This window comes from Gymnogyps californianus, chromosome 1 (genome assembly GCF_018139145.2).
Source record: "Gymnogyps californianus isolate 813 chromosome 1, ASM1813914v2, whole genome shotgun sequence".
NCBI lineage: Eukaryota > Metazoa > Chordata > Aves > Accipitriformes > Cathartidae > Gymnogyps > Gymnogyps californianus.
In genome coordinates this window covers 139,308,722-139,334,616 of record NC_059471.1, presented here as the reverse complement: position 1 = coordinate 139,334,616, position 25,895 = coordinate 139,308,722, and the positions used below count along the sequence as shown (strand labels likewise).

The 25,895-nt window shown below is 39.1% G+C and overlaps 1 long non-coding RNA gene across 1 annotated transcript; it reads left to right on the top strand.

Moving 5' to 3' along the window:
• The first annotated feature begins 47 nt into the window (after nt 1–47).
• Nucleotides 48–24,315, top strand: LOC127029116 (uncharacterized). The gene is made up of 4 exons (XR_007768131.1): nt 48–138; nt 22,924–23,063; nt 23,612–23,760; nt 24,242–24,315. It is a non-coding gene; the product is annotated as an uncharacterized LOC127029116 (long non-coding RNA).
• The last annotated feature ends 1,580 nt before the right edge of the window (nt 24,316–25,895 follow it).

Below are 25,895 nucleotides of genomic sequence, written 5' to 3'. Positions count from 1 at the left end.
CTGCTCAGTTACCTACCACTACTGCCATTTCTTCCCCAGGTGTAGTGCCTCAAAGCCTGGGGCTTTGCCCTAGAAGGTCGCAGCTGTGGCTCTTCTCCTGAGATACATGGTCTCCTCCAAAATGGCATCCAAAGAAGGGTGAGTGACTGGAAGGGGAGATGCGTGCCTTCCCATTAACCTTGGGATCATCATGTTCCCCAGCTCTCTATTTTCCAACTGATTACTGAATTTCTCATGCTTATTTCTGCATAGGATGTGCTGTTTATGATGACATCAAAAACAATCTCTTTTTGAAACGTTAACGCTACAGCATGTGTTTAAGTGTAATATCTAAATCAGTCCTTGCGTATTTTGAATATGCTATATCACTAATGACATATGGCAAGACCTTGTACAATATGAACATGCTACCTCCTTTTTTTTTTCAATGTTGTTTTGATGACTTACCTCATCAGAAAGTCGTATGTATTTGCTAAGTGGTTGTCCTCAGCCTAGTCTTTGATTATTGATGATGTGGAGAAGGTGAGCAGGGAACAACTGCGTCCTGCCTCATGCAGTAAGAGACCTAGGGAAAGGCAGATTAAAAATGATCAAAAAGAGATGCTTTTTCCCAAACTGTTATGTTTAAACAGTGGAGATCTTTTCTGTTGAGTGTACCATGGTGCCCTTGGCAGCTCAAAGAGCAGTAAGAGTGAGAGGCGTATGTGGATGACCACAGGAGATGTAGTACTCCTGTCACAGCTAAGGATGGATCCTTGGAAGGACAGAGTCTAATTTTATGAAGGGACTTTTTCACTTAAGTTTAAAAGTTGTGAAAGGCTTTTCATATGGTAGGAGCACTGGCTTGAAAGAGTTTTGGCAAGAAGCTGCCACACTGCTAAACTTGCTTTCATTTAGATGGTTTTCTCTTTGATATGCTTGCTTTGCAGTAGTGACCTGGCTTGAAAAGAACATTGTGGAGATAAACATGGTGAAGATAAATCTCAAAGCTGCTGTATTTGTGTGGGTCCTCCACTTTGGCCAGGGGTAGACTTCCAGCTGAAAGCAGTCTTGAGTTGATAGCAGACTTTGCTAGGGGTGAAAGTTAGTAATTTTTGCATTATGTTTCACTACCTTTATAATATAATGTACTTGGCCTATGCAAGAGTCATGAAGATGTTCCTCAGATTCTGTTCTTTCTGTCAGGAGCCTCTTGCCCTTGCACTTGATTTGTGCGCTCAGTTATAACCATTCCAGTGGGACACATAACTCGGATTTTACAATAGAATTAAAGTATAAAGTCATAGCTTAAACTGTATTGCACTTCTTGCTGGGCTGTTATGCATATTTAAATAAAGAAAGGTCAAAATACTGCACCATCATAGAAAGGGGCACATGATGTCTTTATCTGTAGAACGGGGATAATACTGTATGCTTATATACCAAGACTTACTGTAAGTTTAAGGGTACAAAACCTGAAGTTTTTATTTCGCATGGCTAGGATATGTTGTAACAACTGTCAGATACTGGTTAACTGTCAAACAGTAGCTGAGGGCACTGAACCTTTTACACTTGCTGTTGCTTTACGCTTAACAGTTTTGGGTGAACATAGCCTCTTGTTTCCTACGCAACTGAAGACTTAAATATAGACCATACTGCTGATAAAGTAATAACAGAAATTACTGATCAGTTATAAACTTTGAAAATGTTCGTTCTTCTTTTGGTGGCAAATCTAGATCCAGCTTCTATATGTGGAAAAAACAAAAACTCCTAAATATAGCTTTTGTTTTCTACTTCATAGCTACAAGCAGAAAATATCCATGAATCAATAATGAAGGCCTGTAAACACTCTTCTGGCTCTATAGCGTACTTAATCTCAACCAGGGGCTGTAGTAAACCACAATTCCCTAGCTGCAATAAATGCTGCAGACTCCAGAGCCAAGCAAAAAGTTTAATTAAAAGCAAACTGATAAATATAAATCTGCAGACGCAATCTCTCACTCTTGCATCTGAGCTATATATAGGCCTCTTCCTGGAGACACTGGATGATTTAGACTTCAATTTCACTTAAGAAGCCTCTCAACTAATACTATCCAGCAAGTGTCTGTGCACACACTACATAAAGACTTTCTGTTAACTAAATGCATTGATCTCCCATTGCTTTACATGCCTAGCGTATCAGCTGTTGAGTTATTTGCCTAATTTAAGAGACTCGGCAACATTTTCCTGTGCTCTAAATAGCCAGGCATCACTGAACTTTTAGGAGGAACTACATTTGGCAGTTTTAATGGGTGTGACAGCACTAGTGCGATAGATTATATTTTGACTTTAAGTAAGCTTGGCAACTTTGAGGAAATGTCTCGCTGATGCTTTAGCACCAGACAAGCTCTGCTCATGTTAGCAATGTTTGACAAGCTGTTCTATAAACGCTTAATGAAATGCAGTTTCTTGTTGATTTGTGTCCTAAGTCTATCCAAGCACTACACACTTCAGCCTGAACTCGCCCCTTCTCCCCCTGTACCCCTGTGCACTGTAGCTGTTTGCTGGACATGATGCTATAAGCCCCATAGTTGATTCACAGCAAAGTCTGGGTTAGATGGTATCTCTGGATATCATCTGGTCCAAACTGTTGTTGAAAGCAGCACCTTAGACTAGGTTATCCAGGGCACTGTCAAGCAAAGTCTTGAATATTTCCATCAAGAAAGGTCACACCACTTCTCTGGGAAGCCTATTGCAATGCTGAATTTTTCTCTGGCTGAAGAATTCATTTTTTCTTATATCCAGAAGGAATTACCCCTAAACCAACTTGTGCCCATGGCCTCTTGTCCTGCCACCGGGAATCCTTTCAAAGAGAGTACCTCCATCTTCTCTACAACTCTCTTCTTTGGGTGTTAGAGACACTGACTAGATCCATCCTGAGCCTTTTCTTCTCTAGGCTGAACGAATCCACTTCCTTTAGCCTTTCTTCATATGCCAGGTTCTCCAACCCTCTAATCGTCTTGGTGACCCTCCAATGGACCCTCTCCAGTTTTTCAGTGTCTTGAGCTGGGGGGCCAGAAGTGGACATTAAATTCCAGGTGTAGCCTAACAAGTCCTGAGTAGAGTTATGTATACATTGGCTGGCCTAATTTGTATGTTCATGCAGACACTGGCAGTTTGTGTGACTTTGGACCAACAATATTTTGATGCTGATTTTTCTGAACCTGGAAAAGGAGGAGGATGACAACTGTTATGGGACTTGGGAATAATACAAGGCTTAGTTGTTTTTGCTATCTCAGAAAAGAAAAATACTTTTTCCTTGGAAAATAAAAATATGTAAAAAGTATATGTGACACTAATGAGTTCTGGCATAAAATATATTAAAGCAATATTCGAGAGGCAAAACAGCTTCTGACACAATATGAAATAAACAGTTCTAACTAGCTCTCAAAAATTAGAGGTCATGTATATTGGGGACCAAATCACAATGCCTTATATCTTTGAGCAAAAATTAATCTATTCATCTCGTTTTCTTTGTAGTGGTCTTTGTTGATTTATATCCATATGGTGTTTTGGCTGTTATGCACTCTATTGATGCATTGCTAAACGAGAGTGAACTATGGAGTCTTCATAGCCAAAACTTTTCTTGCAGTCTTGAGGAAACACAGTAATGTGTTGCCAATATGTACCCAGCTAGATCAATAAAGATAAATCTTGCATTCATAGATGTATTAGGAGACCTCCAGAAGATTATTGAATTAGGGATATCCTAATCAGCTATTGTTAAACCAAAAGAGACAACTGTGTTTTGTATTAAGGGGAAGCTTTTAAAACAAAAAACAAAAACAAAAAAACCACCACAGAACAAAACCACTAGAATACCTGTTCAGTAATTGAAGCTCTGTTTACTGCAGTAGTGATCGCACAAATCAAAGCAACCAGAGATACAGCCTATAGTTAAAAGATTTATCTTTACCTGTGCTTCAAGTTTGTTTTCATATGCAATAGTAAAATTCCAAATGTGCGGAATAAAGACTTCATCCTAAAACATCTAAAACTCAGCTTGGAAATACAGAATGAATTTCTTTTTGTACCAAGACAAGTTCAGAACCATAGATTAACTCACTCCTATTGCAAGATACTAATACAAAGATGAGACCTCAAAAAAACCAAACAAAAGCGAAACAAAAAAACCTGAATAGCAGTTATTTCATCAAAACATAGGCCTTAAAGCAAATTTTGCCTTTTTCATCTTATTTTGCCTATTTCATCTTATTCGTGGCAGTTGTCCTGCCATGAGCAGGGTGACATGGACAGTAAAGCAGGGGGAAATGAGTTCAAATCATAGAATAAGAAATCTCAATATTCAAAGCATAGTAATATGCTGTAAAATAGAATATTTAATGGAAATTTTTGGGAGAAAATTCTACTTGTCTCTTCTTACATTCCTTCTGATTGAACAATAGAGTCAATGTACTAAAGTCTTTTATTTATTTATTTATTTTTAAGTTTGCATTGTCTAACATAGACTAACTACATAACAGGAGTTCCTTAAAAGCAGAATAAGGTCTGGATATGCACTGATGGATTGGTGTTTGTAATTAATGCCCTGAAATGTGTCCAGCCTGATGCTAAATCAAATGTTTAGTGGGCTTAAAGTACTGCGAGCCAAGATCAGGTTGAAAGCCAATATGATGATACTTGTCCATTTTCTCCTAAAGGAGGAGGGAACCCTGAAAATGGAAAATTAGAAGCAGGAGGAAGGGAGAACATAGGGAGTGACTCAACAGGTGACGAAAATGCAACTGAGATTGCGTATGTGCAACATGATCAGGTTGGAAAAATAATTAGTTGAGCTGGGAGGACAGCAAAATGAACCTGTAGTGGAAGAAGCTGGCTTAGTCAGGAGATAGAAATCTGATGCTGGAGAGAGTCTGAAGCTGAGCCTGATCAATCTGATTTGAGGTTTTCAAAATGCAAATTCCTCCTGCTCAACAGGACATCATCTAGTGAATGAAGTATACACTAGCTTAAAATAACTCCATTTGAATTGGTCTTCAAACTGAGAGTTTGTCTCAAACAATATCTGAACTATTGAGTGTGTGAGATTCTGCAAGCCAAGCGAGAGCATGAAGGATCTCCTGCAATTCAATATTCAGCAGCTGTTGAAGCTTTTAAGTTCCTAATGTGCAAGAGGGAGTCATGGAAAAAAGAGTCAGGGGAACAGAGATTTCAGAAGCACTGTTATTGACTTGCAGGTGTGAATGTCCACTGAAGACTGAAATAAGTACAGAGGAACTGGCAGAGAGGACTTGGAGAGAAACACGGAAGCTGCTGAGAAAGATAATATTTCAACACTGTCAAAATTGTCAGTATGTGTATTAAAGATGGTAAGGATGAAAAATTAAATACTGGGTTAATATAACACATCAAGTTGAAATAAACTGGATCTGAAGAGAGGCTGGAGAAAGATCAGACTGGGGCATCAGTGATCACAGCAGGGATGTGGAAGTATTATATCTACAGGTGCAGCAGAAATATAAAATGAGGACTTCAGCTTCCAAACATTGGGAACCTGGGTTAGAGCTTCAGCTGCTAGACTCATTTGAGATTCTGGGAGATGCACCTGAAGCTCCCTGGCAAAAGATAGAAACTGAGACATCTAAATTACTAGGAAATTTTATTTAAGAAAATCCTTAAAGAAGCAGTAGAAATTATAAAGAAAAGCATTGAAACTTTAGCTATGGCTTACAAACCCCCAGTATGAATTTGTCTTAACATCTTCCTTCCTCGCTTCGTAGTTATTTAACATGTTTTCCATGTACAATAGTGCCTTTATACAAAGTTTCAACTCTTTTGCAGCAAGTGTTACTGACTTAATATAAAGCTGCTCTTTGAAAGAAGAGTTACTTTCCCTTTTGGCACTTCTAAATATTTCTGTTTCAACTTTGTGCTCCTTTCCCCCCAAGATCTGAGTTGCAGAGCTGCTTCCTTCGGTCCCCGCTGGAGGCCTATTTGTATTGGCTTTGATGTAAGCAGTAAGCTGCTTGGTTTAATTTTAACTTTTCAGGGGAAGAGTTTATTCACAAATGAATTACACAGCATGAAATCTTAAAAGCTGCAGTTAGATGCTCATGGAAAAAATGCATAACGAGTTTGGTTGGGAAAAATGTTACAGAACTGATGTTCTCCTCGTCTAAAAAGACAATGTGCTTTCATGAAGAGAGAGTGGGCAAGATGGAAAAGACAGGCTTCGACGCCGACAAGGAAGGGGCTGCAGAGTGACATTTGATGTGCCTGTTAGGTGAACTACGTGTGCAGACTGGTATGAGAAATGCTGCACAGGGAGAACAAAAATTCCTAATTTCCAAATAACATGTCCAGAACATAGTCTGCTGAACTGGTCGCCTTGCTTTTGGGATGTTTAGCAATGCTCTGCACGGTAGCTTGATGCTGAGTACCTTGTAAGCATTACAGTTAATTCTTCGCAGCTCCTTTCATCCATTTTGTTTATTGAAAGCTAAGTAATAGATGCTACCATGACAGTTGCAAATCAGCATGGCAATGCTGGGGTAGGTTGTGAGCTGAAGCCTCAAAGACAGACCTCCTGACTCTGAAAGCAGATCTGGGAGCCAGGTCCTTGTTTTGGTGGAGTTGAGTGTGTCCAAGACAAAAGCCCAAAGCAGAAATGCAAGCAGAGAGGTGTTTTTGGGAAAACGGCACTTTGAGTGCATTCTTTGTGAATAAATAGGATTATATATAAAAAAAAATTAAGTACAGGTTGTATCTTTATCAGTTAATCTTCCCAATGGAAATAACATGCAAGATTTCGAAAGCTGATTAACTGCTGGAGCTAAAGAGAATAAACTCTGACAGTCTCACAAAAATCAAAAAGACCAAAATAATCTTAAATAAGAGGTGGATGTTTTCTAAAAATATTTAAAGTAACAGCAGGTAGCTTCCCAAGATGAGCTTACAGGTGACAGAATTGAGGAGATAGATAAAACCTTTGCGGCAGCTACACAGTGTCTGGGCAAATTAGGAAGCCCAGCTGCAATGCTGCCAGTTCAGAAAGACAAGATGGATAGATAAAGCCACCAGCCAGCCAGCTAGCTGTCACTGATCAGAAAATGTCCTAAGAAGTATGGAAGAACAAAAGATCTTGACTGCTTTGGCTCATACTGGCAGAGAGAAACTGCAGCAGCAAGGAACTTGACAGTCTTTTAATTTCCTTTTGCAAGAAATTAAAAACTGTCAAGATTCCTTGATGTGGAGCCATGGGTCCTTCCAGTATTTCAAATTTTGTTTTACTTTGGATACAGATGCTAGCATTTGTAGACCCAAAAATGAGTGCCATAAGAGCGAGTGGAAGGTTATTACTATAAAGGTCTAAATTTTCTAGGGACACAGCATCAGTCAAGACTCTGTAGAATGATTCTGCTGCTCTTGGTTTGGGAACAATAAACTAGAATAGATCTAAAACATAAAGAGTTGGGGTGGGGATAGGAAGGATGGAAGTGATTGCTTTACCTTCAAATAACTAGAAAAGGCAAATATTAGCTGTAGAGGAAAATGTCTTATTTCAGCACATAGGTAAAAACCTTCCCTGAAGTTATAATCCCTGCCTCGCTATCAGCCAGATCTTCTCCATAAAGGAAAACTCACCAGCAGGTCAAGTACTGCAGGTGTATGAAAAACATCACCAATTTTATATTGGGTGATTATTTCAAAATCGTTCCATAAAGTCACTGTAATTAAGCTCATCAATGCTCTGAATGCCTGGGATGAGTAGGAGTAGCGACGCCAGATAAAATCTAAGAAGAAGGACGGAGATGTTGCGTTTTCGTGCTTGCAAAACCCAGCCCCAGCCCACCAGGTGGTGGCAGAAGAAGCTTCCGTGGCTGGTCACCAAGTACAATTTTTTTTGCTCTCTCTTATAAGGTGTAGAACAACAGGTGATGATGTATTAGGTTTCTTTAGAGGCATTTATGAGGGGAAATCACATTGGGCCTGAATCTAATGATGAAAAAATGCGTAATGTCTCCATGGGTTGCAAGAAAACATGGAAGAAAGTACAATTTATGGGAGCAGCAATAATGTGTCGGCTCTTTCTAGAAAGGCTGCAAAGACACATAAAACACAGTAATGCAAACAAGGACGGTATAATTAATTTGCTTAATAGACACCACAAAGCAATACAAGATAAGCAAACAAGATAGCTTGATGTGGTGCAAGGAGGGAGATTTGACAGCCTGTGAATTAAGAATGAATCAAATTGTGGTGGGTTTTTTTGTGAAAAGCTATGCTTGAAGGAGGTTCTCAGAAGTGACTAAATCAAAGCATTAGGAAAGAAGTCCATTAAAAATATATGGATTTGTGATTATAGAACAGGGTTAGTAATCAATCGCAATGAGGTAGAGGGGGAAAAGCAATGTACGTGCCCAGGAATCAGCCTTCAGAAGAGCGCATGGGCTGCGAGGAGGGGTGGGTTTCTGCTGGAGGAGCCGTAGCCATGGTCTGACGGAGGCGTGAGGGGATGGCTGTTTTGCCAGACCGCACAAGGGGAAACCTGTGGTGTGGGCACCTGGCAGAAGGGCTGCTTACCTCTTGGTCCCATTTAAGATTTTGAGGACTTCAGTGAGATATAGGTATAATGCCAACCACAGGTTGGCTAAGCACACAGGTCTGTGCTTTACCCACCACGCAGACGTTTGGGTCTGCCAGTGGCACGACAGCGCGAAACCCTCTGGACTCCCAGCCCTCAGCCGATGCCGTCACCTCTACTTACTGTGTGCTGCATCGCCTCTCTTTCTACACCCCCTAAAAAAAAAAAGAACCAAATACGCCTGCAGCTGCAAGGGTTTCTCAATGTTATCCTGCCAGTAACACATAAGAAGCATCCTCATCCGCCATAAATCATGCTCAAACTAATATAAATATTTGTTAATCTAGGGTGCCTTTTAAAGCTGTGTTACAGCTTTACCTGTAATTCTCATTAGGCAACACTGCAGCTTGTATCTGCAATAACATCTAAACCAGTCATTTTTCTGGAACATCTGTGTTTAGCTGGAGGAGGAGGGAGGGAGACATACAGTCTTACTGATATAACCGTGCAGCTAAAACACGTTTCTGCCTCTGAAAGTTAGAGAAATGACAGTCCTCTGCCAGCCCATGACCTCTGGATTGGTTGGTATGGACTTTATCATGTGGAGCAGTCAGCTACAAATTAATAGAGAAAAAATTATTTTTTGTCCTGTGAACCACATTAGCCACAGAATTATGCCATTATTTCTTTCTTCAACTACTTTTCTGGTTCAGTTCCAGTTCGGCTCTGCCTCGGCATAATCCCAGCCAGGCTGAATATGAATTTCAGCTGAACCAAAATCTCTGCTGGTTCGATGCTGCTTTCCTGTTGTGATACGTATTATCTAGGAATCAGAATGCAATTAAGATTATTGAGTACAAAAATTATTTTCTGACTTTTGTGACTCTCATAGTTGTATCTGTTCCAACCTCTAAGTCTTCATGGCTATTGGAGCAAGAATCAGGGATGATCAGAATACGTATTCTATGTAAGCAAGATATGACATCAGAAAGACAGTAAACAACCCCTGCAAGCACCATTTACAAATAAGGGAGACATATATTACCAATATCAGAGGCCTATATAGAGACAAAACAAGAGTAGACACTATCAACTTTGGGTATTTTGAAGCCAAAACGCTCTGATCTGGACTGAAACTCTGTGACCCGAACCTCCCTCTATGGAGGTCAGAATTCATTTTGAAATTCCAAGATGAGATGAACCCCAATTTCAACTTACAAACGATAAATTTAATTTTTCAACCACCATCCTGTCATGTCAACAAAACTGGGAACAAATTATCAATTACTAAAACACGTAATGATGTGTCTTTTTAACTGGAAGAGGCAAACTTGTATTTGCCCAAGGATCATTATACAACTTTGCAGCACTAGACTATATTTGATTTGAACACTGTATTTCTAACTGAAATAGTTTTGAAGTGCTCGCTTTTCATATGCATGCTTTGCTGTAAGATAAAATGAACTGTAATGTTGATTTCCTCTCAGCTGTCTCTCAATTTCCTATGTACATATATACATAGTGGAGCAAAAATTCTTGGTACATCAATGAAATACCTAAGTTGTAACAACCTATATATGTAAATTTGACCACCAAGTCTACAGCGGAGAACCTCTTCCGCATAACATTTCTTGGCATTTAGCACTACTTGCAAAGTTAGTGAATAAATTCTCACAAAATACTGTGGTGAAAAGGTAGGTATCATGAGTACTGTTATTAATATGCTCTTTCTTATACAGTGAAACAAGGCAGAAAGAATTCAGTTCAATTGACCAGTATTACAGGGGTTACAGCATAGAGAGATCTGACCCAAAATTCTCCCCCTCTCCCCCATCCTTCGGACCTTGAAACCTTTCTGCATAGAGTACTATTTAGCAAAGACTACGATTTTGTACTATCGTCCGACTTCTGGGTTGCCTGTATTATTGACTCAGTAAGCATCTCAGTGGACTGAGAAACAAATAGCCAACGGTGCCACAATATTTTTGGTGTAAATCATTACATGGAGCATCGCTGTTACTTTGGGAGGACTGCAGAGTATTTTGGACTTAGGTAAATTACAACCATGAACTTTTTGTGTGCCAACTAAAACAGCACAAAAATATATTCCCTCCGCGCCTAGCAGTTGCAGGGCTTTCACAAGAGAAAACGCAGCGATCTAACTATAAATAGCAACTTAACTAAAATTAGATAGAACTGGCAGGCTCTCGTCTATGAATGGGAGCACTGTTAATATGCGCATCAGGTACTGGAAGGGCTCCAAATCTGACAAGGCATGCTATGGCGCAAACTTTCTGTGCCTGGAAAAATGAGCAGAAATGGCTGAATGAATAGGGCCGGGGATGTTTTCATAACTGGGTAATAATGTCAGAGACTGCCTGACAATGCTGATTAAATTTAAAGGGAGTACTGCAAGTAGGGATATTTCTCCGTATTCCTTATTGCATTGCTTTGTTTGTGCTAACAGAAAATGCCATTAAATCTAATGAATAAAGAAATGTGGGAAATCATTTAGGGGAAAATTAATACCGAGATACTCAGTGAAGTTAAACCAAGCTGGGTAACAGTGTAAATTTAAAGTATGTAACTGCTTTTGGATGTTTTCATTCAGAAATGGTTAAGGCTTCTCTACACTCCCACATGGTGAAGTTACTGAACAGTGAATAAAACATATGGATTGATGGTACTCCAGGTACTTGGTACTAATCTGCTGTCTGTTCCCCTGCTATGGAAACACCAAAAATGCTATTTGGCTTTCTCCAGTTCAAAATAGACCCTATAGCATAGAAAGTGCCATTATGGTCACAAAACGGTAGAGAAACTTCAACTGCACAGATGATATACACTGACCTTCTTTCTACACGTAGCACCATTGAAATACAATCACTTCTGCACCTGCTATCAATCAGCCTACACTTCCATATATAGCTTTTTTTTTCCCCTAAAAAAATTAAGTTACCTCATACAAAGGCACCTTGAGGGCATGCTGTATTTCCACGAGGGAAGTCAGAGCAAAGTAGCTGATGAATTGTGAATTTACACCAAACTTATTGTACAGTGTCTCTCCATGTTGATAAACCATTAGTTCACTTCAGTTTAATTCACTTTGAGTGTGAATTAAGTTAAGGTAATTATGGCCAGCTGACTCCTAAATAAGTGTCCATAGAGAAATTATATATGTTTATGTTATATTCACTTTAAATTCACATCTTCTTTTGTTAATTCACTTTGACATCTTGTGTAGGACAAGCCATTGGGTACCTTGGGCTCATGCCAAAGCACTTTGAAGATAAGGAAGGAGGTCTCAACAGACAGAAGAAAAATCTGATTCTCAGAGGCTTCTAGATGAAAAATATTACAGAATTTTTTCTGTTAAATAGAAAACATATAAATGGCTCAAACATAAAAGGATGTTTAAATATAACTATGATAATTTAACATTTTTTAATGAGAAACATTAAAATTAAACAATATAGTACTTGGTCTATACCCTTCTCAAATCAGCGCTTGTCAGCTGTAAGGAAAACACAAATTTACCCCTATTATGTCCCAATTAATCTGATCATTTAAATGGGCTAAAATATTTGCTGTCAATCACAGCTGTTTTTACAGAAATCATATCTTCATATAGCTTGTTTTTAATTTATCAACTTGTTTTTAATGTACAAAATTATTTGAGTTGTATGTAATTTCATTTTCATTCTGGCTTCAGGAAATAAGCATAAGTTATTCTAACTCCAGCTCAAAAAATAATGACCCTTTGAAACTGATACGGCTCCGGTCCTCCTGCAGATTTGCCACCATCATGTTAAAAAGACCGTATCAGTGGTCTGAAGGCTTCACAAAGCTGTAATGAAAAGTAGGTTTAACCTTAGCTTGCAGACAATGTTTTTGGCTTAGGAGAAAGTTTGTGTAAACTAGCGCTTTGAAATTTAATCTTACGGGGTGTTAAAAACAAGACTGTTGTTTCTCATGGAAGGGATTTAATATTTGGATTAACCACTTGATTAGAAAGGTTATGACCTTTGTTTATGGAATAGCTTCTGTATTTTTAGCCCAATAGGAATGAAAGCTTTGACGTACAGAGTGCTGATAGTGAAGTATGTATTTTCACTGGGGAAATGTTATGTGTCAGTTGAGGAGAAGGAATGAATTCTAATGAGGATCCAAATGTGCTTGTTGAATAACCGTGTGTGCATGGAGGGGAAACAACCAAAGTGACAAACTTACCAAAAACTTCCTATATGAAGATATAAAACCTGTTAGAATATTGCTGTATTTCTATTGGAAAAGCTCTTTTTGGAAGACCATGCATACACTTCTTAAACATAATAATAAACTCTGAAGATTCAAGAATAAAAGTTTCAGAAGCAAATATATCCTGGATTCTGAACTGGGATCTTGATAGAAAAGATAATTAAACAAAAACTAACAAAGCAACTAGTGAAAGTTCAGGCCCCACTTCACAATTCCAGATTCCTCTATAACCACTTTTTTTCCCCCTTTCCAACTCCCTCACTGCTTCCACATCAAGTATGCTTTACAGTTATTTGTGAGATAGCTGCCACTAGAGGTCAGATGTTTATCATTCTCTTTAGTGTCTTTAATAACCATTAGTGCTGTGCAGTTTGAAAATAACATCACTGCAAACTGCCTAAAATTATGCTCTTTCTTATTTATTCATATGTAGATATAAATGCAACTTAGAAATCAGAGCAAAGATGAATTGTGAATTTACACTGAGCTTATATGGTCTTTAGAAAGCAGAACAGTTAAAATTTGGTTAGAATTTCATGTAAGAAATTTGTAGGTTTTAGTGTGCTATGTACAAAGATGACGTTTCCCAACACGCAAAGAAACATTCATTGATTTGAGTTATTGCTGTACCAAAAATAATAGAGAAGCTATAGTTTGCACATTAGTAATGGTGATGAAAATAATTGTCAGATGCAGTACTTGCACTTTTTGAATCACTACAGCAGTTTTTTACAGTAATTTGTACCAGCCCAAAGTAGCTGATATGCTTCTCATTTGGTGACGGATATTCCTGTCCCTTGCATTTAGACTGGGTTCTGGTAGGTAAACAGTGAGATGACGTGGACCTCGCAACGTAGACCCCACAGTCTGACTTAAATCAAAATTGCCAGAGGGATATTACATTCAAAGAAATCAGGTCCTCACAAATTACATAAAAATTGGCAACTGAATAGTCAAAAGCAACACAGATGAGTGTTTGCCTAGTGATGTGGTCTCTTACCACTGCAAAAGTGAGTAGCCAGCTAGGCAGGCAGCATGAGCGTAGGAACAAATCAGCTACTTTGCTCCAAAATGAGGGATGCTGGAGAAGTACCGTTCAGTATAGGGCTGAAAACAAAGGAGACAGAGCTAAAGGAACCAGGGGAGAGGAGGTGACCAGCTAATGTTCCCATCACACAAAATGCATGGGAAATCAGGCTCCATTTGTTTTCTGGCATGCATACAATGTGTGTATGTATAGAAATAGTTCTACTAAAGTAAGTCCTTAATTTTTCCAGCTTGCTCCCAAGCCCTTTATTAACTACACAATCGGTAATACTACCTTGTATAAAAATACAAAGAATCTAAGAAGTTTATTGGGTTTGGTCTTTCCAATGAATGCAGTGAACACTCATACAGACTAACATGGATAGAACAATCATTCCAGGTACAAATACGTAATCTTTTCACAGATCATGAATACTTATATATTTTTATACAGGATCATAACATAATGATTTGCTGAGCAAGGCTCAGAAGCACCTAAGAAAAATCAAGAACTTAATTCGTTAAAATAAGATGTTCTTTAAATCAATTAACTAAAACAGCACAAGGCAGTGACATCACTGCAATTGTATCTAGCTCTGTAGAACTCCACCTATGCTATTGCACTCCCGACACCGGGCCTCCACAGGAATACTCATTAAAAGATCTTATGGTGATGCCATCTATAGGCCAATGACATGCGATAGCCTGTGCAACAGGTATTTAGTAAGCCGCCTTACAGTCACTTGGAAACACATGCAGACTACATCCAACTGATTAATGGTGTTTCTTAAAGGACCAAAACAGCTCAGCAAAAGGAAACTCCCCACTTAGCCTTCTCTTTCACGAAACTATTCTCGTGACGTGCCCCTGTTCCACAGATCTAAGCAAGGGCAGGTTTTTTTGCTTTTTAAAGAAGAGATAAAAAATCATCTTTGCTATCCTTCCTTTGTTAAATAAAACTGTTGGGTTCAATATTTTGTCAGAAACCATTCAGTAGTAAAAAAAGAGCTCTAGGCTATCTGGATGCAGCCCTTTGGATGTGTGCTGATCAGCCCCAAGCATCGCTGCCGTTCCAGCACTTTAAACTTCTGGTTTTGCTAGCTTTTCACTGGAGACACTTTTCCCCAGGAAAACCTGGAGAGAATCCAGCTTCTCTTTAAAATGTATTCTACCTGATATGCAGAATATCTCGTGTAAACTGCACAGAGATGATCTTCAAAGCTTACTCTTTCCTTCACTACCTCTTTCAGAATGCAGTACATTTTCTTACAAAGACTTCTGTGACAGGAACAGCAATCATTAGGTATGTCCCAAAGCACAGTCTTTTGTGCATTGTCATCACTATGTTTTAAAAATATTTTCCAGGTGTGTTTGAAATACATAATTTGAATTTGCGATTTCATCTGTACCTCCATGCAAAATTGCAGGGGACCTTTGGTGCAATGTTTTAGAACCTTGACAGGTTGAGGGGTGGTATAAATTTCATCACTGAAAAATTCAAAGCATGCTGATTCTGAATTTTGGAGAGATTCAACTCTATTATCAATTAGATAAACACAATAATTGATTAAAAAGCCAGCTTTTAAAGGGCCTTACACTCTTCTCGAGGCAGTTACCCTCTTCTCTTTCCTAGACTTTCTCCTGATTTGTGTTCATTTTGATTAATAGAGAATCAAGCTCCAGAACAATGAAAGACATATTGAAATTACTGTGGAAAGATATATGGAAATTACATAGGCCAGAAATTAAAACAAACCTTTATCATTTTCAAGACCATAATTCCAAAAATTGCACTTTTCTTCTCAGAAATGCAGGCCACTTCAGAACCTATTTGTAAACCCAGTATATATATTTTTAAAAACCTTCATCACAGCACCTGACTAACCTCAGGGCTGTTCTAGAGCTCAGGGGACTTCTGCGATACGTCGTTCAGGCTACCAGTAGTTAAAAGGTAAACCTGTAATCATGCTGTTAGCCGTCGTGACACAAGGGAACATACAGAAGCAGAAGTCCATTTCCCTTGATGGCTCAAGATCCTTCCAAGTTACCTGATTATATTTTAAAACTTCTTTTCACTTGGTAAAAGGATTCTTGTAACTGCACTAGTGTTTTGCAGTGAGGAGAAAAGTGTTATAAGAGCATGACTCTGCAAAAAGATAAGGTCCACCATGATTATTTGATTCAATACTGCATCTATAAGAAAGTCTAGCTTTTCTTTTTCAACTTTACATGGAACTGCACTCTTAAAAGAAACAATACAGTGAATATTCAGACAGCCTTTACATTCACCAAATCTCTGCAATGAGTGAGCTTTAGAGACAGCTCTAAAATCGACCGTATTCACAGGTGAATTGTGAATTTTGTTAGAGATTTCAAGCCTTTTTCATTTAAAAACAACAACAACAACAAAAAAAGCCACCTGGAGATGGTAATTTCCTGGAGTTACAGTCCCAGAAAAGAATGTAAGAGTGATTTTTAAATTGCAGAAAATGAATCAAGACATCAAATGCACATGGATCCAACTTCAGGGTCTAAACATGGGGAGACTGTATTCTAAATTTCTTTGTGTTGGAGCATGTTAGTCTCCTCTCTCTTCAAGAGACAGATACACTCAATTTTTCTTCTCAGGGTTATGAATCAGGAAAGTGCTCTGTAGGCTGAGAACATCTTTCAGGATTGGGCCCAATATGAAAAACTGCAAAAAATATCAGAGATGGATTGTTGCTTTTTCTGCTACGAAAGTCTCTTTGATGATTTTGGAAGAAAGAATAAAAATCACAAAGCTTGGAGTATCAGCCAGGTGGATTAGGAATAGGGAAGAACTGTGTTTATGTGGGTTTTTTGTGGGTTGGGTTTTGGGGTTATTTTTTGGTAGCAGAAGTAAGTCTTTTCATCCTTGTTCAAAGGACAAATGGACATTCTTATAAGCAGCAGAATAGAAAAAGGGTGAAGTTGTTTTATGTCCAGTTTTTTTCTAGTCTTTCCACCTTGTTTTTAACATGGCTTGATGCAACGTAATCACCGGTACAAAAGTCCGCAGTTACTCAATGTCCGTTTACTTCATGCAAATATTTTTGTTATGATAGAATCATTATTTTAAAGGATGGCATAATTGTCCTGTTACTATTTTAAACCAGTGGCTGGTAATACAAAACTATTCACAGAGTACTGTAGAATACTACTTTATGGTTTGCTAAAACTGGATTTAGGGTTTACTTTAGTGGTTTTGATGGCTAAGTTGCTCAGATTCTGCTGTCTGTGCCATAAAGCTTTGTCTGCTTCTGAGAACATCCTCGGAAGAGGGACTGCAACATTTTGTTCCAACCAGCAAGTAATTTAAACAGAAAATATTTCATTTTTAGGTTTAAATAATTTCCATGGGGGTATTCTTTGTTATTTGTAGAGACAAAATTTTATTAGGATTAAAAAAAAAAAAATTTGTTTACAGGAAATCACCTATTTGTGTCCTTGTAATGCTGTAAGACAAATGCAAGAAGAAATATTTTTAAATGAGAGAAAACTGGTTCTATTAAATCTGAAAGTCATGGTGTGCTTTCCAGCAAAAATGAATAAAATTTCAGTAGATAGGCACTCATCTTCATTTTGTGCAGATGGTGCTTGCAGAAAAGTCATATAAATATGTTGAATGTTAAAAAGTAATTCTAAAGTATCACCTGTTATATCAAACTCCCACTAATTTGTCATTAGGCCTGACATCTCTACAGTACATACTGTGCATGGTTTTTACTGATTTTTTTTAAAAATAATAAATTTTCCTAGCTTCAGAAGCACCTTGGTATATCCTGAACTGATATAGCAAGAAATGCTTATCCTCATGGACAACTTTTCCGTTTGTTTCTTAACAGTACCAACATCTTCTCTGTATCCAAGCAGAACAGCAGTAAGGAAGAGAAAGTCACTTTTCTTTCTGCACTATGAACTTGGCAAAAAGCCACCTCATTTGTGGTGCCAGGACAAGGGAAATAGCAATAATACAGAGAAGAATATGAAAGAACTGCAGTTGTTACACTGCAGTTAAACCCAGTCCATGCAATAGATAAGCACGACAAATTCAACTGGAGAGAGGCAAAGTTGTGAGTTTCTGAAAAGCAGCAGAAGGTAAAGCCTAGGGAATATCAGGTGCAGGAAGCTATATATCCTAATTAATAGAGCATTCATAGCTCCTGTTTTGTGCAGCTGCTAGATGCTGTGGAGAGTACGGCAATGTGCTTACACCAGTACGTTACAATACAGTTTCTTTTGGTGCGCTATGGCTGGAATTTCCATCCGTGCTGTAGGGCTGAAAAAGATGTGCTTACGGACCCATTTGGGCTTCAGTGTGCACCGTCTCATGTGTGGTCTGAGGATGTGTTTTGCCTGAGGCAAACACAAAAGTTTTTTGGTTTTTTTTTAGTTCTTCCATACATGCAGTCCTTGTAAAATCTGCAATAGCTAAATTCACTTTGACTAGTATTTAGAGGAGTGGCTTGAACAGCTCGTGAGTATGACCTGTCAGCGTTCTCGGTGAGCTCTGCTGTCTTCTGCAGGACTGAATTCTTAAAAATTATTTTATGATGATGACTATACACTGACGATACACTTCTGAGTGTGAGCAGTGCAAGGTTTCTGTGCATACTGGCAAATAGGAAGAATAACTTTGTGTCTTGGTTTCGGTTGGGACAGAGTTAGTTTTCTTCTTAGTAGCTGGTACAGTGCTGTGGTTTGGATTTAGTGTGAGAATAACGTTGATAACACGCTGATGGTTTAGTTGTTGCTGAGTAGTGCTTATCCTAAGTTAAGGATTTTTCAGTTTCCCATGCTCTGCCAGCAAGCAGGTGTGCAAGAAGCTGGGAGGGAGCATGGCCAGGGCAGCTGACCCGACCTAGCCAAAGGGATATTCCATACCATAGAACGTCATGCCCAGTATATAAACGGAGGGGGAGTTGGCCAGGAGGGGCAGATCGCTGCTTGGGCATCGGTCAGCGAATGGTGAGCAATTGCATTGTGCATCACTTGTCTTTTCTTGGGTTTTATTTCTTTTGTTTGTTTGTTTGTTTGTTTTTAATATTCCTTTTCATTACTATTATTATTTTTTAATTATTATTATATTTTATTTTGCTTTAGTTATTAAACTGTTCTTATCTCAACCCACGAGTTTTACCTTTTTTTTTTTTTTTTTTCCCCCGATCCTCCTCCCCATCCCACTGGAAGGGGGGAGGGAGAAGCAGCTGCATGGTGCTTAGTTGCTGGCTGGGGTAAAACCGTGACACTTTGTTAACACTAGATGATTCCACTTCATAAAGCTAAGCCACTGCAGATGATAGTTATTATTCTTTTTTTTTTTTCTGAAAAGCACTGCTTTTAAAATCCATTTAATGCTAGAAAGGTTAGTGTAAAGCAACGTGTTCTCTGCTTCTGCCTTCATCTCTCTATAAGTTCTGGCACAGTTTTTTGGAGGCATGTCCGTAAAAGGTGAATATATATGAGAAATATATGCATCAATATATGTTACCCCTGCGAGAAGAATTATAACTTTGTCTTTGTTATGCGGTCTGCATGAGAACTGACCTCCCATCAGCTGTCTTATAGGCTGTAGTTTTGCTGTGTTGACCACTGATACTGGTAGTGATATGAGAGGAAGACAAGAATGTAATTTTGCTCTTTGTTGGGTTTTTTGAAATAACTTTCTGGTTTTGTCTCTCTTCTACGCCAGTGAATCTGGCAAGGCAGAAACAATCCCAACACTTTTATCTCACAGAACCCCTGAAGAAAGAGAGAAAACCTAGTCATTTTGCTCAAGTGCTCACAGGGTATGGGATGGACCGGTTGCATGATACAAATAGAGACTAAAGGTCAGAAGTGTCGATAGCTGTCCTGCCTGTAGGCTCCACTGAAAGTTCTTCACTGTCAACAAAGTACAACTTGAAGGTCTCCATTTCTTTCCTCCATGATGTCTCTGCACCTGGTACATCTCAGCAGTACATTATTTTCCTTTTTCTTACACCAGCTTCCCACTCCTGAGCCTCAAGCTGAATACCATCCATAAAAATCAATGAAGCATGCTAAGTCCAAAGTGGCATTAACAAAACATACGTGCCACGTCAAGCTTTCATCATGACCTTTATTGTGACCCCTGTGTTCCCCCGCTCTTCCTGGGTGTTCTCTCCTGCTGTAGCATAAGCTCCTCTGGGAGGAGCTATCCCTTTATTTGCTGTAAAGCACTCTGCTCTCCCGTGATGAATAAAAAATAACGGTGGGTTACAGTATGCACGGCATGAAGGACGTGGCTGCCAAGAACGAAGGCTTGATCCTTGCGTTCCACAAAAAGAACAGCTCAGTGTATTTAGCACATTTCTCCAAGTGATTAATCCAGCGAATAAAGATGATGTTTTTTTCCTAAGGCACATGAATATTTTTTAAAAGTAAGTTTTAATTCTGCTGGAGCAACAAAGCCTTACAATTGAATTACCTAATTTTTATGAGCCCTATGATGACTTGTGATCAGGAATGGAAAAACAATATAAAATAGTAGACTACTGTATCAAACATATTTGCTCAATAATCTTTTTGGTATCCAGGAGCTTATCAGAAACCTCGTATCAGGTACAGGCTGCTCTGGGTACAGCCTGTTGTTTCTCGCTGGAACGGTATCCGGTTCAGCTATCCAAATTCAGAAAGCTGCAAACAGATGTATATTGCAAGCAGCATTCAGTATAGATTTTCATACGTTTGTATTATCAAACTTCTCTTTTAATGTAGGGTTTGTCCCTTCACTACGGAGTAACTCTACCTGGAGGCTATTTAGTGAACAGCCTTGCTGGACTCGGGCCCATTGGACACTATTTAACATTGTTTACAGAAGAGAAAAGCAGGGCCACCAGATTAGCAACCAAATCTAAAACTGATTTCAAAGTACATTCTCCAGTAGTAAAATGCACATCTTTCAAATTTATGGACATGAGTGGGTATCTGAGAAAAACATGAAATCAAACATAATTTATCTGAAGACAGCATGACTTTCATGAACCATGGGGACAAATAAAATGTGAATACTTTCCAGAAGAAAACACTGTAGCTAGCTCTCAAAGGTAACTAAAATCTGACTAGATTAATTTAACATCTGCAGGTATATTTCTAAGTCAAAGCAGCATTAGTGTAATATATATACCAGCTGTAAAGTTTCTGTTTCTGGAGTGAAAAAACCAATGTAAGAGCTAGAAACAGAAAAAATAATGAAAAAGTGTTAGTTGTTCCAACCGGGCTCTTCTAGGAATTACAGCATTTTTAAAAAAATCAGCATTGTATTAATATTTTATTTTTAATCAGAGATTAATTGGGTTTGGGTTAAGTACATTTTGATTCCAGTATTCCACTCTGATTTTTTTTAAATGCATAGTTCACCTTTATTTACTTAATAATACATATTTTCCTGTATATAGTTCATGGGATTGATAGAGAGATAATGACTGATTCGAGTCTTTGTCTTTTCTCGAAGAGCAAATGAAAGTTGTTAAACTGTCTTAGGATCTTTAGCTATGCATAGCCAAAGAGCACTCTACAAAATTAAGTGAAATGATAAGATTTTGCCCCAAAGAACTGAATACTCAGGCAAACAGGAGCAAGAATTAGGGCTTTAAGGACTGATATAAAGACGACAGGAAAGGACAGTGGGTGCTTGGGAAGAGGGACATTGCCCCAGTCAAGGGGTTTGAAGGTAGGGGGGAAGAAAAGAGGAATAAAACTAATATTGGTGCTATGGGAAACCAAATGACCGAATAGTGATTTCAACCACTCCTTGATCTACTTTTAAATATGCAAAGCAAGTGGCCTTTACCACCTTCTTGCAAGGTGTAGTTTAACAAACTGAACTGATGTCATACCTTAACAGCTGCAAGGGGGAAGATCTCGCTTCCTCCTGCCCTCTTCTGAGGTCCTCTCCTCACCTTCGTGCCTGCTCTGATGTTTGGTGGCTCCTGACTGAGTCAACTCAACTCACTAACCTACAGAAAACCATCCAGTCTTTTTGGCAGGTTAGTGAGTCAAAATTTGACCCACTAAGGGGTCTGAAAAATATCAAAGCCCCAAGAAGGTAAATGGTGGAGCACGTGCCTGAAGGAAGGGGTAGAAGGAGGGAATGGGATTTTCTGTTTTCAGCAATGCTGAGCGGCTACATCGACATTATCTCAAAAGACTACTCTGCTGCCAGAACACCACAAAATACAGTTCTGGAGCCTGCGACACCTTGGTTGGAGGACTTCTTCCTGAGTCAGCTTCCAGTCTTAAAATTAGGCTATGGCATCACCCTTTATAAGAAAAAAAAGATACATTTTTACTTTGTGTTGTAACTAGGAACTTTACTGGGTCAAAAAAAAAAAAAAAAAAAGCTTGGGTTTGTTTTTACTTACACCAAAGCACTTGTCTTAGAGCACAATAATATGTAATAGTTAATCTAACTGTAAAATCTGAAGTGGAGAGACAGCACTTGTAATTCTACTACCAAGTAATTAGGTGATGTCAGCACACTCACACCCTTGGTTAATCTAGCCTTATTTACCCCATAATAACATAACAGTGCCTTGCCTTCACCCCATTTTTTCAGTGGCGCCGGTAGCTCACTCTATGTATGTTGTATTAAAGGCACGCGCGCGGGGGTGGGGGGGTGGGGGGCGTGCGTGTGTGTGTGTGTGTGTACACACAAACCTGCTGACATGTGGGAGAGTGACAGGGCACTTTATCTTTTACATAGCTTCAACAAGTAAACTCCCAGAATGTAAACATTTCAAGATGAGACATATAGGGTAGGTATACAGACAAGATTTTTTTCTTTCTACATTAAATAGAAATAAATTAGAGGTATACCGAGCTATGGGATACATTGGAAAATCCCAGTCTGGACATCAAACAACCATTTGTAATGCTGAACCCCAGGAAAAACAGCAAATACTTTGTGTTCTTTATCAAATATTTGCAGAGTTACACACAGATGAATTAGGTAATCAAAGAAACTAGAATCAGGTAGCATGACTCAAGACGGATGCAAAACTCTATGATATAGCTCTAATTAAACACTCTTCTAGGATGCTTCTTGTGGAACGGTATCAGTGACCCACTTGTTCCTGTTGTCGGTGTTTCCCAGTGGCTTGGGAACCTTTGGCATCGCCAGCTATGGCTGTCGAAGCAGGGAACCCAGACAACAAGTGTATGCGAACCCTGAGAGGTAGGCAGCTGGCAGGAGACCAGCTTTTAAGTATTTGCTGCTTTACTTTCAAACATTATGAATTTTGTCTGCCAGTTTCTAGAGCCAAATGTAGCAGCAGGCTGAATGCTAACTCAAGCCATAAACAGGAGGTAAAAAGGGAGAAAGGAAGGGAATTAATATATGCAAAATTAGTAACAATTAAAAAAAATAAGGGAAGCCCTTTAAAAGAACTCGGTTTAAAAACTAAACATCTGGTGACACTAGTATGCAGAAAAGCAGACTTCAAAGGCCTGCTGCTCATAGAAGTCCTTGCTGTTGCCTTTTATAAACCGTATTTCCAGATTTTTATTCTGGCTCTCACTGCATTTGGAGTGAGTGAAATGATCTGAGAAAAGAAGGTTTCTTTGTGTATTTTTTTTTAACTGGCAAGGCATTAGCTCAGGGATTATTATGAGAAAAAAACTGTTTGGAAAATATGCTGAATATTGCAAATATTATAGGAAAGCTTTGGAAAACATGCTGGATTTGCATCCAGCTCTGAACGCAACAATTTTTATTTCTTGCAGGTTCAGTATCACATTATTTCCATGAGGTTTCCAGAAGTGAATGAAGCATTTCAGGCACAGTTTCACTAAAGAGAGACAGATCTAGCTGCACAAGGATCTGTCATGTGCAATTTTGTTTACTTCTGCCTGTTTGCTAACCTCCAACTTCAGTGAGTCACAGTATTTTTACTACCATGCTATCCATTCCATAGGCTTTAACACACTCCTCCGCTTAATTATTAACAAAGTCCAAAGGTAACCACCCCTCTCCCACACAGATCTTCCAGCTAAACACAGCTCTGAAACCTCTTCTTATTTAAAATTGTTCTTTACGGTTTGGATAAATACAGTGTTAGTAGTCGATGCTTTCGTGCTGCTGAAATGACGTCCTTCCCCAGTTCTCCAAGCTCAGGCGGCTTTCAATGTTACGGCTCCTGCTGCTGCCTACATTCCTCATGTCCAAACAACCAGGACTTGCCCGCGCTCCAGTCCTACAGACATCTTCTGGCTGCGCTCCTCATGATCCAGTTGAAAATCACCTCCTTTTCCAGGATTCCCAATAGCCGCCTTCTAACTAAAATAAGCCCTTTAGTCTCTTTCCTTATCCCTCACATCACCCGCTACAGTAATGTTCTCTGTTTCTTTGGTCAGGCTTGATTGTGGTTTGATGCCAGGCTGACTTCAGAGGTAATGCAGATGGAAGGGATTCAGCCAGCACTCCTTCATCACAGCACACCACCTCTCCAGGACGCGGGGGGTGTGCTGTGAATTAGATCAGGAAATCATTTTTATTTCCTGCTGCTCTTTTTTATTATTTTTCAGTGGAACAGGTCCCCTGATCTGGTTCACAGCATGGCCCTGCAATGAGCTGGAGTTGGGAAAATTGAGGAGTGGTGCAGCATTGCACAAGAACAAAAAAGGTGGAACTGGGTGTTGGGATGTTTCTGAGGCCACAGGATCAGAAAACTGTGGCCTTTCTGCTACCAGCCTGAGATGAGCCTGCTCTCGATTTCTAGCAACTAATAAGCTTGTTAATATGTCTTTTAGCACAGTAAATCTGCATGTGTTTTCAAATCTCATCTGACCTCCCTCTTCTGTGTTATTTAATGTCTTGTTTGCAAATTATTTTATTAAACACTTTAAACAATTTTGGAAGTACAGCCTTGCTTTAAAAAAATCTATCTAGGACTTAGTTATGAGAAGTTCCTGTTGACACAGCAAAGCTGACTAGCATAAAGAATAGTGAGAAATACTTGAATGAGAACATGCACAGTCGAAGTGTGAAGGAAAAAGTGGTACCTGCAAAGCATCAGCCCAACTATACATGTGTTGCTTTTGTTCAAAAATCTGACTTGTAGATATGCAATGATTGAGCAAAGAGCCCAGAAATTAAATATGTGATTGTTCTTCATACAAGGTAGTTCTAGCATACGCTCAGTATATCAGTTGTGAATGCTGGAAAAGACTGGGTGTAGCACAGTGAGTGTTAGTCATGGCCTGGAAACAGGGTAGGAAAACAATTTAAGCTGAATAGTTACTCAGCTAATTGCTTTGAGTAAGTCTCAGACTTACACACCCTAGATCCCAACCGCAAAATTTTTACTTGATAGTATGAGACAAATACTTGCCCCTTCTCCAGGGCGGGGGGGTGTGGAATCTTACGGGCTTTCTAAAACTGCATTTGCAATAGTACAAGCGAACAGGAAAAGAAACTGCTTGCATTAAGGATCTTGGAGGACTGTAGAACTGTGATGAGATGAGCTCTGGAAAATACACTGGAGTGGATACAAAGCACCAGTGCTGCCCGGTGCGTATCCTACCTGCTTGCCACGTGCTACCACTCTGAAAGCAGCACGCAACCTGTACTTTCCCTTTAATTGCCTCAGTAAAAAAAACCAAAACAGCTTAGCTTTAAACTCACCTTCAAAAGTCACCGGACTTCGCACCAAAACAAATATACATGCACATGATTCACACTGACTCTCCTTGGGTGCTCTGGCAATAACACAACTTCTAAAATCACTGCATTTGCTTGCTAAATGAATGTGCTTACACCTTTGGTGCATGAAGAACTTGGTCTGAAGTGTACATACTTAGTATGGAGGCAAACATAAGTTCCAACTTCAGTTTTAATTTCTGCACTTGGACTGAATTATTTACAAGGAGATGAGATCACGGCAAGCTGACATTTACATGGTAATTCCTTCTTGAAATCTGCATAAAACATGAGCAAAGGCGCAGAAACCACTGAAGCTTAGATTAAGGCTACAACTAAAGCCAGACAAGAATAGATAAGTATTGGTTG